The 12507-nt window shown below is 33.2% G+C and overlaps 1 protein-coding gene and 1 pseudogene across 1 annotated transcript in view; both read right to left on the bottom strand.

Moving 5' to 3' along the window:
- LOC145287850 (coiled-coil domain-containing protein 39-like) overlaps positions 1–12507 on the bottom strand; it is a 2493216-nt gene that overhangs the window by 243029 nt on the left and 2237680 nt on the right. The window lies entirely within an intron of this gene.
- Positions 7860–7984, bottom strand: LOC145288358 (U2 spliceosomal RNA; annotated as a pseudogene).

Here is a 12507-nt window from a genome sequence, read left to right as displayed (position 1 = left end):
CAGGCAAGTTAACAACAGATTGGAGCTCAATCGAGCATCTGCTCTGAAAATAACGATAGAGTAGAGAAAGACTGGCAACATTTCTTCGGTGAGAAGAGACTTTTTAGGGAAGCGAAGAGATCAGCTCCCACTAGATTACAGAATTTTATTGTGAACTCTAAGACAAGAAAGAGTACTCTGAACTGCACCTCCTAAGATATGGCAACAGTACTCCATTCTAATGTGTATCTAGTTCAAATACAACTAATGGATGACGTCATAAGTGAAGTATTTTCTTGAATGGTCGATATAATTCAATCATATTTCCAGCGACCTTGATCAGCAGATTTGATGAAATATTTCCATTTCAGGTCTAGAGTGAAAGTTAGTCATAGGAGCTTATCAAAACAAGGGCTACATAAAGGAGAATCTCGTGAAAACTCAATTCTATAACTTTTTTGTTCGCCATTGTAAAAATCACGGGTAGCAAATATAATGTCAAGTACATTATTTATGGCACCAGAATTTTGTGTACCTAGTAAAATTGTAACGTTGTCCGGAAACCAACAAGTTATGATTTCAGTTGCAAAAGAGACTAAGAATAGAAAAGAACTTCCAGTCGCTTTTTTGTTGTTGTACAACGGCATTTATTTCTTCATTATTACGATCCACATCTGTCAGGTGATCTCAAACGTTATTCACGTCTCTAACGTGATTGTCCTCTTTCTCCTTTTTATAGTCTTTTTTTATCTTTATCGGCGACGTCATTTCGCATGCATTTGCATATGCACGTCCATGCTATGTTACAAAATAATAAGTCGTTAGATATAAGTATGTCTATGATTTTAACATTTACTTCTTTTTTACAATTTAACCAAACCACTCCATACTAAGGTAATATTTTCATGTTCATATTTCGTTTCTGTCTCATTGCATTTTAGAACCTGTTGTAATTTACAAAAAAACAAAAGGGGTGTTCACCCCATGATGTCCAAATAAAGTGTCTAGAAATGGTTTGTACACAGGTGGATTTACACAGCATTTCTGGTAAAATTAATAAATATAAAAGTGACTAGATTTTTATCCAATCTAGAATGTCTCTACTCAACATGAATACAAAATTATGTATTTTTGAATAATTTGCTAAGAATATAAAATGCAACAATATTGAGAAATTATACAATAAGATTTTCAACAGCCTGACTTCAACACCTTGCTTGATGCTCTTACCACCACTGATTTCAACTATTTTTTCAGCTGTGACATCCAAATTCATTACTGCATCTACTTATTACCCAGACTACAGGCTTCAAAAGATATTTAAATATTTATTTTATTCTATTTTTCATTCCTTATGTTGAACTTTTCTGTCATTAGCTTTTCACGCACACTTGCCATTGTAACACATGCGTCTGACTATAGCAAGCCAGACTAAAATCTTGCTATAGAAAGCCATACTCAAAAGTTTACTTCAACCATATTCACATTCATCCTAGCCAAAACAATCACTGAACTTTATGATTTCAAGGAATGCAACACGGAACATTGTATCTCCATTATCCATAAGTGCTTCAACCAAACAATTCATATTGAGGTAATATTTTCATTTTCGTATTTCGTTTCTATCTCTCTGCATTCAATAACATGTATTAAATTATATAGAACTAAGTGTTTACTCTGCAACATCAAAATGAACCTTTTTGTGCATGTATAACGGACATTCCAAACGTAATGTCTCCTATTTTTTATTTCCGCCTGAATGGATCAGAGGGGATTGCAAATTACACTGTAACTGAACGCATGCATTCATGACCTGAAAATTTCATCTCTCTCTTGCAGATATTCTAAGACTCTAAGAAAAATAACCCATCATGGACGTGTGTCAGAAGCAGAGATGCGCCATTTAGTTCCTGGCAAAAGTACATTGAGAACGATTATGACAATGTAGAAAAATACATTCTGAAGCATAAAAGGTCTTTTGTTTTTAATGGCATCACTCCCGTCTTCATAAGTCTTGAACTTTTCGAGTTAAAAATAGGTAGTTTTACTTTTTCAACGATCATAGATTCATACAGCTACAGCATATCTGGTAAAACCAATAAATACAGAAATATTTATAATTTAATTTAAAAAAAATCACACTTTATTTTAGGATTCTATGTGATTTTACTAACAATATAAAAGGCAATAATATTCAGAAATTAAGTAATAAGATTATCGATGGTCTGACTTCATCAAATTACTTGGTGCTCTCACCTTCACCTACTCGCTGATTAACCCATTGTGGACACCATTGACTTCAAATATTTACCCAATGCAATACCCAATTTTACTACCATATCTACTTACTACCTAAGCTTCACTGTTTAAAGAATATTTACATATCTATTTTTTCTTCACTCCTTATGTTGAAATCTTCTATCATCAAGCTTTTAACATGTACTTGCCACCGACACACGTGTCCGACTATAACCAGTCACTGGTACATTTTGCTACAGACATTTACTGCACCTATATTTGCATTCATAATGCCCAAAATAATCAGTGAACTTTATGATCGCAAGGAATAGCCAACAAAAACCTTTTCCTTCATTATTCCAAGTGGATATATAAATTGTGGACGTTTAAATAATTTTTTTTTATTTTTTTATTCTGCTTTTCATATCTTTTTATTCTTTTTTTATTAAAAATTATATTAAGGATGAATTTGCAAGACTATATATCTGAATGACTCACTTTTTTTGGACATCCTATATTCAGTGACTTCTTCCTTTGGCTATTGGAACTGTCTTTCTATTTAAAAGATACAAGTAAGTCAAACTCGCCCTTAATTTTCCTAAAAAGAGCCTTAAATCATGTGTTTGCTTAAATTTGTTAGTTGGTATATTTTGCATTAAACATTTCTATTCAATAGTCCCAGTCTACTTGCCTCGAGGGCAGAATTAAAGATAAAGTAGGTTAAATTATGGAGGATATCCAGATCCCCAAAAAGGGGCACTGGATTGAGACAAAACATTGTTTTAGTCTGGAAAGTTCTTCATTGACCAAGGACAGAAAAGATGAAGTGTAGTATCAGAACAGATGCTACACTTTGTTCCTAGCCAAAGTCGTTTACATTGTTTTCTCTCTGAAAACAATGCATATTTCTCCTTTTATATTCACCCACACTCAGGTTTTGCTGTTTATTCATACGTTTTTATTTCAACGAGATCTTATTTGGGTTTTTTTTTCTGTACAAAAAAATGACATTTTCTCGACTGCTTTGTAACAAGTCCTAGAATATGTAGATTCAACATTGAATTTCAAAGAAATAAACCTTGATATAAAATCCACATCTGGATCAAAATGTTTGCATAATCAATATATTTTTCTGCTTAATATACATCTTATTTGTTATTTGCAATACAAATCAAGGCTGAGGTTTCACAAATGGCATTATACAATACATGCCCATGACAGAACACAGTACAAACGGATGAAGATATGCAATCATATAGATTTTTCTTGGTTTGGAAAAATTTTTTTCTCTTTGCAGCTTGCCGTGTGAAAAGATATGTTAAAAATACTTTTAACTTGTGAGAAACCTCCAATTTCTCGTTAATCAATTCTCTGCTTTATAATTTGTATTTGATGTGGGAATCTGATGATGAATAACAGTGTAAGGAAAATATTCAGCAAAAAATAGATCTATATTTCTATTAAATCCTTTGGTGTGCCCGCACACACACACGCACACACACTTACCTAAATATATATATCATAATTAATGTAAAAATATACAAATGTATATTCTTAACATTTTATTTTTAATTTTTGATAGGAAAACAGAATTGTTAGACACTTCTCGCGACCTTCTCCATTGTAATGAGAAACGTGTGAGTCTGTACAATAGCTGGTAGCATAAAGTAGAGCCAATGGGATGAAGACATTCGTATGTGCCTACAAATTACCTACCTTTTAATTTTTACGCATATGCATGCGAAAAGAGATATAAGGCTGAGCAACAAAAGAAGGTATCATTGATACTTTCTATGACTTAAGTGGATAGAAAACTATAAAGTATTTATCGACCCTTTGTCAAAAATAAAAAATAAAACATTTTAAGAGTCCTCAATACAAGAAGAGCAACATATATATTTTATATATATATTTTTTATTGATATAAACAAACTTACATGATCACAACTCTCCATTTGTTTATATATATAAGTGACCTTGTTTATCTTTCTGTTTGAGGAACGGTTTCTACTAAGCTACTCTGTCAGTTTTGGGGTCTAGAGACTTGCAACTTAATATATAGGGGATATGGACCTGTGGAACAATTTCGATTTGTTTTTAACCGGTAAAATTAGCTGCTAAGGGGTCAAAATTCAAAGAAATTTGAACTTGGCAGAAGTCAGGTGTTATTTATATGCATCAGTAAATGTATATTTATATCTTTAACAATGTTACATTTTGAAAGTTTTTTATGCAAATGAACTTAGATTAGACAGTAATAAATAAAGCTGAAGAGTTACAGATTTTAGTTTCGATTCTAGCTGATGGCATTCAAATCATGTTTTTTACTTTTGGAATCACTGCTATATATTGGGTAAAATATAATAATCAACTAAGCAATACATATGAAATAATAAATTATAATGAATACGAAATAATAAATATGAAATCTGCATAAATTAAAATATCATATTTAAGGGCAGCCTGCAAGTAGCATAAACATTTTTTAAAATCCTATTTAAAAAAAAAACATTTAATTATGAAATTATATTATTAAGTATTTCGGTTTCACCTTAATAAGTCAGACCTTTTAATATTTTATTAATAACTGAAATTAAAAAAATGAATTACTTTGTGAAATGAATTTAGAAAAATTAAAAGTGCTGAATAGAAAATAATTTCTGACTTTAAAATACTTATAAAATCATCATATATTAAAAGATTAGAAAATTCTGCATATATATATATATATATATATATATATATATATATATATAGTCATCCACATACAGAACTGTTTCGCTGTATCACAGCTCATCAGTTCGATTAGACAAGCAACTACCTGAAGCCAGGTTTGAAACTCAACCGCATATATATATGTGTGTGTGTGTGCGCGCGCGTGTGTTCTCTTACAAAGATTAAAGTAAAAAAAAACAATGATATTAAAGCTGATGTCTTGAATACTTATTTTGGTCAATGTCCATTACATGATTTTGATTCTTGAAAATCTGTAAAATTTGAAGCTGAAACTTATGGAGTCTTAAAAAGAAATTTCAATTCAGAAAACTTTGCTTGATTACTGATGATGACTCTCAATCAATTCAATGAAAATCTGATGTATTTGAATTTTTGAAGAAGAGTTTGGCGCTGTATTATGTCTTATAAAACATCTTTCAAATACTTGAAAAGAACTGAAATTTGGGAAGTATTACTTGGCATATAAAACCGCATTTTAAAAATTTTACAAAGAGCCGAGTTATCTGAATTTTCATTGGAGACATCCACACTCTTTTTACCGCCATAAATAAAACTAAACTAAACAAAGACCACATTTGGATCCCCTGCTCATAGCAGCTCTGTTCTAAAATCCACAATGCTTAGTCAATTAATTTAGGAGTGAATCATGTATATACAAATATATGCACATAGCTAACTTTATACAGAGATAATAACAGCATTAATGACATAAAAGTAGTTAGTGGACAAATACACAGCTTTCATATTAGTGCAGGCAATAATATAAATAATAAAGTTATTTTTCATATGGAATGATTTTATGATTGTGCTTTGATCTACAGAGGAAGAAAACTGTTTGAAGAGATTTGAATCCTCTTGAAATAGACTCGATTCACCGACTCTCTTTGATTTCTTTATACACGCTGTCTCCAACATTTTTGAATAGCTGTGTCTGTCTGCCGCATTCTCACTCGATTACTATTTGCCTTTACAAAACAAAAGCAAAACATCCTCAATCATAAAACGCAAATTGCTTTACAATGACTTAATATTCTGCTTTCTTTTTTGACTTTGCATTTCTTTGAGTTTTTTTTTTTTTCTCAACGTCTGAAAACATGGCTTGTATAATAAAATAGCTGTTCATAGTTGGTGAAAAGCATAAACGATCACATGGTGTACAACTGTTATGGGCAAACTGTAAACCCATGAGAATTGCAGAATGACACACCTAATTTGGTTAGTTGGCTAATGTTATTTTTTTTTTCTTTGCTTTATGGTGTGTCAAGTTTCATTTGTTTACTTTCTGTCTAAACTACACATTTTTTTGGAAAGGATTAGTTTGTAGTGTTATTTGTCTTGTAGGCATATATTTTGTAAAGTAATACTTTGCAAATAATAGTTGCCATTTCAACCTCAGTGGGACCCTGACAAGTTGTTAGAATGGATCTGGGAGCATTGTTTACTAAGAAATGACTACACACTTCAAAAATCCCCTAATTATATCCGCCCTTATCTCTGAATGTAGTATTATACCCCTGACAGTTGGTGGTGAGGAGAGAGCTAGTTGTTGGGAACTAGGGTAGGTAGAAAAAAGGTAAAATGGTGGAAAAGATGGAATTTTGGATAGTGGGATGGGGTAGAGGCAAACACTTTTCCCAAGGGTGTCTAAGCCAGTGAAATGTGCTTCCTGATTAATTTATAGCTTTTAATTTTATTTATTCATACATTTTTGACAGAACATAAGTAAAATAAAGCCTACTTTTTTAAAATTGATTTTACAAATCAGGTTGACTAAAATAACAAGTTAATCAATAAATAAAAACGACAAAAGCAATTTAATAGTAGTTGGCATAAAAGTTTAATGGAATGGGGAAGAGAGATGAATAGAAATTATGTTTCAGTTTTGCATCAGGCAATGCTGGGTAGCCCTGCTAGTAATACAAAAAGTGAATTCGAGCAGTTCTTGCTCTTCCACTCAGATCTACTACTGCCAATGTTACCACATATCCACTGGAAATACAGTTTCTAAGGCATTAATTTTTGTAGCACCGTTATTATTTCATTTCAATATTATTTGTCAAATATTATAAATTTTCATACGAAACAAAGTACACTGTCTATCCTTCGTGAGGTGCATTTACATTGGATAATATTATATGCAGTTGGCCAATCCCTGGTTTTGTTGATCTTCCTTAACAGAATATGCGAATTGCCAAAGTGCTTTTTGGCTTCTAATCAATTAAAAGCTTTGTTTTTTAACAACATAGACCAATGTTACATACACATATTCAAACATGGAATCAGTTTCATCATGCCTTTATTCAAACGCTCATAACTTTGGAAAGTAAATAATTAAGTTATACTGTATTTTTAGAAAGATGCTGATGAGTCGTAAACGATGAAAGTAGTTCCAAAAGTGAAGCCCCCTATTTTTTTAACTAAAAAAGTTCAAAACCTACGAAGACGGGAGTAGTGCCATTAAAACGAGCGACCTTTTGTGCACCATAATTTATTTTCTTCATAGTCATTATTCTCAATGCACTTTTGGCAAGAATTCAATGATGCATCTCTGGGGTTGTTTTCTAAGAGTCTCACACTGTCAGTATATGAAACGGAGAGATGAAGCATTCAAGTCATCATAACAACAAGGTCGATAGCGATTAGTCGCGTGCTCTCGTGTACTGAATTCATGCGTGAATGTATGATTGATATGAAACTTTTAAAGATAAACTAAAATGACCGAAAAATGGGCTGAAATGACTTAAATAAATAAAAAGTGAATGACTTAGAATGACTTTAATGAATTTAAGGATGAATTGAATGACCTTAAGAATGACTTGAATGTTAAAAAATAACTGGAATCCTTCAAAAACAACTTGAATGATCTGGAGAATGACTTGAATGGCTTTGAGACTGACTGGTTGTAAAGTGGGTGATCATTTTACATTAAATTAATACAGAAAAATGATCCCCACTTTATATCACAAGAAGTACAGCATTTAGTAAGAACAGATACTACACTTTGATCTTGGCCAAAAGGCCAAGAAAAGCCGGATATTTATTTGCTCCCCTATCGAGCAAATTAGGCACAAGGCCGATTTTTAATGTGAGAAGTGAAGGGGAAACGGGAAACTGGATGGTGAAATTTGGTATGAAGGGTTGTCTCTACATCGACCAAGGTCTTATACGTGGGGGCAACCCCACATATGGTCTTTGATGGCAGTATCTGCCAGAGCAGATACTACACTTTGATCTTGGCCAAAAGGCCAAGAAAAGAGTATTTATTTGCTCCCCCACCGAGCAAATTAGGCACAAGGCCGATTTTTAATGTGAGGAGCGAAGGGGAAATGGGGACCAACTCTCCGGGGAGTAGGGGAGTTGGATAGTGACAGTTGGTATGAAGGGTTGCCCCTACATTGACTAAGGTCTTATATGTGGGGTTGCCCCCACATATTGTCTTTGCTTGCAGTATCTGCAGGAACATATACTACACTTTGATCTCGGCCAAAAGGCCAAGAAAAAACTTAAAAAGCTAAGAACAGCATCTATTAACAACAGACCTTTGATCTTAATCAAAAAAGCCAAGCACAAAAGTGTTACGGACAGACGACCGACAGAGTGACTTATAGAGTCGCTTGCACGCGATTGATAAAATATTGCAATTCCCTCCGATCCATTTAGACTGAATTTAACAAAATAGGAGGCATTATTTTTTTATATACCCATCGTATGTGTGCATATATATATATATATATATATATATATATATATATACATACATGTGTGTGTGTATATATATATATACATACATGTGTGTGTGTGTGTATATATATATACATACATGTGTGTGTATATATATATACATACATACATACATGTGTGTATATATCTACATACATACATGTGTGTATATATATATATTACATACATGTGCGTGTATATATATACATACATGTGTGTATATATATATATATATATACATACATGTGTGTATATATATATATATACATACATGTGTGTATATATATATATATACATACATGTGTGTATATATATATATACATACATGTGTGTATATATATACATGTGTATATATATATATATATATATATACATGTGTGTATATATATATACATACATGTATGTATATATATACATACATGTTTGTATGTGTGTGTATATATATATATATACATACATGTGTATATATATATATATACATACATGTGTGTGTATGTCTATATATATATACACACACACACGTGTGTGCGTGTGTATATATATCTATCTATCTTTCTATACTCCTATAAATTCGGGTTTCTTTTGTGTGTATTGATATTCATATTAAAAACCTCTTTTCTATTTATTTAATGTATTTATTTGCTTCCCCACCAAAGCAAATTAGGCACAAGGCCGTTTTTAATGTGGGGTAAAAACCAGCTCCCCTAAAAGTAGGCAAAAAGGGGGCACTCTGGTTACCAAAAATAATAATTGTCCCAGTATAGAGGGTTTCCCCTCCATTGACTGGTACAAATTATCTTAAGTGCAGCATCTGCAGAACAGATGGTATTTATTTGCTCCCCCACCGAGCAAATTAGGCACAAGGCCAATTTTTAATGTGAGGAGTGAAGGGAGGGGGAAGGGAAAAAGGGGACCAGCTCCCAAGAGGTGGGAAATGGGAGCTGCTTAAAGGTCAGGCATGTGGGGTTGCCCCCACATCTGGTCTTTGCTAGTCATAGCTAGTCATAGCTTGCAGCATCTGCAGAACAGATACTACACCTCGATCCCGGCCCGAAGGCCAAGAACAACAGAAAAAAGGCAAGCCTCTTTTGTATTTATTTACAAAGAAAATACAATTTTCTCATATCTTGGTTGTGGAATTGCATTCACTAGCAAAAGATCTAGCTAATTTGCATATTCTTTTAAACATTCATTTTAATTAATTCCCCATTAGTTGCTTCGGTTTTTTTTATGGGATAATCATCATTAATTAACTATTACCTTTAATCATATTCATGCAGATATTCTACATGATTTATACTTTCATAATATTTGTGAAAAAGTTTATAGTAAAAACAAAATTGTTTCCATATATATTTATGTATACTTATATATTTTTGTTAAACAAATCTATATATCTATCTATATCTATATTTCTATAAAAGTGTGCCTGTCTATCTATCTGTCTGTCTGTCTGCCTGTGTACATTTTCCTTCGTAATAACTCATGCTACAGACTCGAAATTGGATATACACGGTACTGAGATTTGGGAAAATTTACGTGATCGGTTTTCGGCCAGAAATTTTGTTGTTAACGGGTCAAAGTTCAACGATTTGACCTTTGAGAACTCTACAAAATTCCTCCGAAAATTTGGGGTGTAAACACTTGTCATTTTAGATATAGGTTCCTTGGACATGGATCTAAGTGAATAACTTGATTTGAGCCCAAAACAATAACTTATAGGGTCATAATAAAAATTGACCGCTTTTTTTTCTCAGCATACAGCTCCAAACACCCGGGCAACGACGGGCTGAAATGCTAGTATATCCATAAAAGTGAAGGTGTCTGTGTGTCTGGCTGTGTATTTCCCTATGCAATAACTCTGTCAATTTTAAGTCTACAGACTCGAAATTGGATATAGAGGGTACTGAGACTTGAGAAAATCGATGTGATCGGTTTTCGGCCAGAAATTTGGCTGTTACGGGTTCAAAGTTCAACAATTTGACCTTTGAGAACTCTACCAAACTCCTCCAACAATTTTGGGTTCAAACACTTGACATTTTAGATATAGGTTCCTTGGATATAAATTTAACTTAATAACTTAATTTGAGCTAAAAAAAATATCAATGTTAAGGGGTCATAATAGGGGCCAAAGTTAAAAAACATTGGTCGCTCTTGTTTTTTTTTTCAACATACACCTCCAAACACTCGGGCAACATCGAGCTGAAATGCTAGTATATCTATAAAAGTGAAGATGTCTGTGTGTTTGTCTGTCTGTCTGTGCGTCTGTGTACATTTTCCTTCACAATAACTCTGTTAGTTATCAGTCTACAGATTCGAAATTGGATATACAGTGTACTGAGATTTGGGAAAATTGATGTGATCGGTTTTCAGCCAGACATTTGGCTGTTAAGGAGTCAACGATTTGACCTTTGAGAACTCTCCCAAACTCCTCCGACAATTTGGGGTCTAAACACTTGAAATTTTAGATATAAGTACTTTGGACATGGATCTAACTTAATAACTTGATTTGAGCCCAAAGCAATAAATGTTAAGAGGTCAAAATAAGGGTCAAAGTTAAAAAAAAAAAAATGACCGTTTCTTTTGGGTTTTTCTTCTCAGCATACACCTCCAAACACTCGGGCAACGCAGGACACCCATGCTAGTATATCTATAAAAGTACACGTTTCTATCTGTCTGTCTGTCTGTCTGTCTGTGTGTCTTTGTACATTTTCCTTTGCAATAACTCTGTCAATTTTTAGTTTACAGACTCGAAGTTCGATATGCAGGGTACTGAGATTTGGGAAAATCGATATAATCGGTTTTCGGTCAGAAATTTGGCTGTTTAAGGGGTCAAAGTTCAACGATTTTACCTTTTGAGAACTTTACAAAGCTCCTCCGACAATTTATGGTCCAAACACTTGAAATTTTAGTTACAGGTTCCTTGGACATGGATCTAACTGCATAACGTGATTTGAGCCCAAAACAATAAATTTTAAGGGGTCATAATAGGGGACAAATTAAAAAAAAATTGACCGTTTTTTTTTGCTCAGCATACATCTCCAAACACCAGGGCAACGCCGGGCCGAAATGCTAGTATATCTATAAAAGTTAGCGTGTCTGTGTATCTGTGTGTCTGCCTGTCTGTGTACATTCCCCTACGTAATAACTCTGTTAATGTTTAGTCTATAAACTCGAAATTTGATATACAGGGTACTGAGATTTGGGAAATCGATGTGATCGGTTTTCAGCCAGAAATGTGGCTGTTAATGGGTCAAAGTTCAACGATTTAGCCCTTTGAGAACTTTACAAAACTCCTCCGACAATTTGGGATCTAAACACTTGAAATTTTTTATAGATTCCTTAGACATAGATCTAACTTAATAACTTGATTTGAGCCCAAAAACAAAAACTTTAAGGGGTCATAATAGGGGTCAAATTTTAAAAACAGGGACAGTTTTTTTTGGGTTTTTTTTGTTCAACATACACCTCCAAACACCCGGGCAACGCCGGGAACCCATGCTAGTATATCTATAAAAGTGAACGTGTCTGTCTGTGTACAATTTCCTTCGCAATAACTCTGTCAATTTTTAGTCTACAGACTCGAAATTCGGTATGCAGGGTACTGAAATTTGGGAAAATCTATGATCGGTTTTCGGCCAGAAATTTGGCTGTTAAGGGGTCAAATTCAACGATTTGACTTTTGAGAACTATACCAAACTCCTCCGACAATTTTGGGCCTAAACACTTGAAATTTTAGATATAGGTTCCTTGGACATCGGTCTAACTTAATAACTCAAGTTGCGCCCAAAACAATAAATGTTAAGGGGTCATAATAGGGATCAAATTAAAAAA

This window comes from Euprymna scolopes, chromosome 11 (genome assembly GCF_053919585.1).
Source record: "Euprymna scolopes isolate OS-2025 chromosome 11, ASM5391958v1, whole genome shotgun sequence".
Taxonomy (NCBI): domain Eukaryota; kingdom Metazoa; phylum Mollusca; class Cephalopoda; order Sepiida; family Sepiolidae; genus Euprymna; species Euprymna scolopes.
The sequence above is the reverse complement of the archived record's forward strand: the minus strand, read 5'-3'. Positions and strand labels throughout refer to the sequence as shown.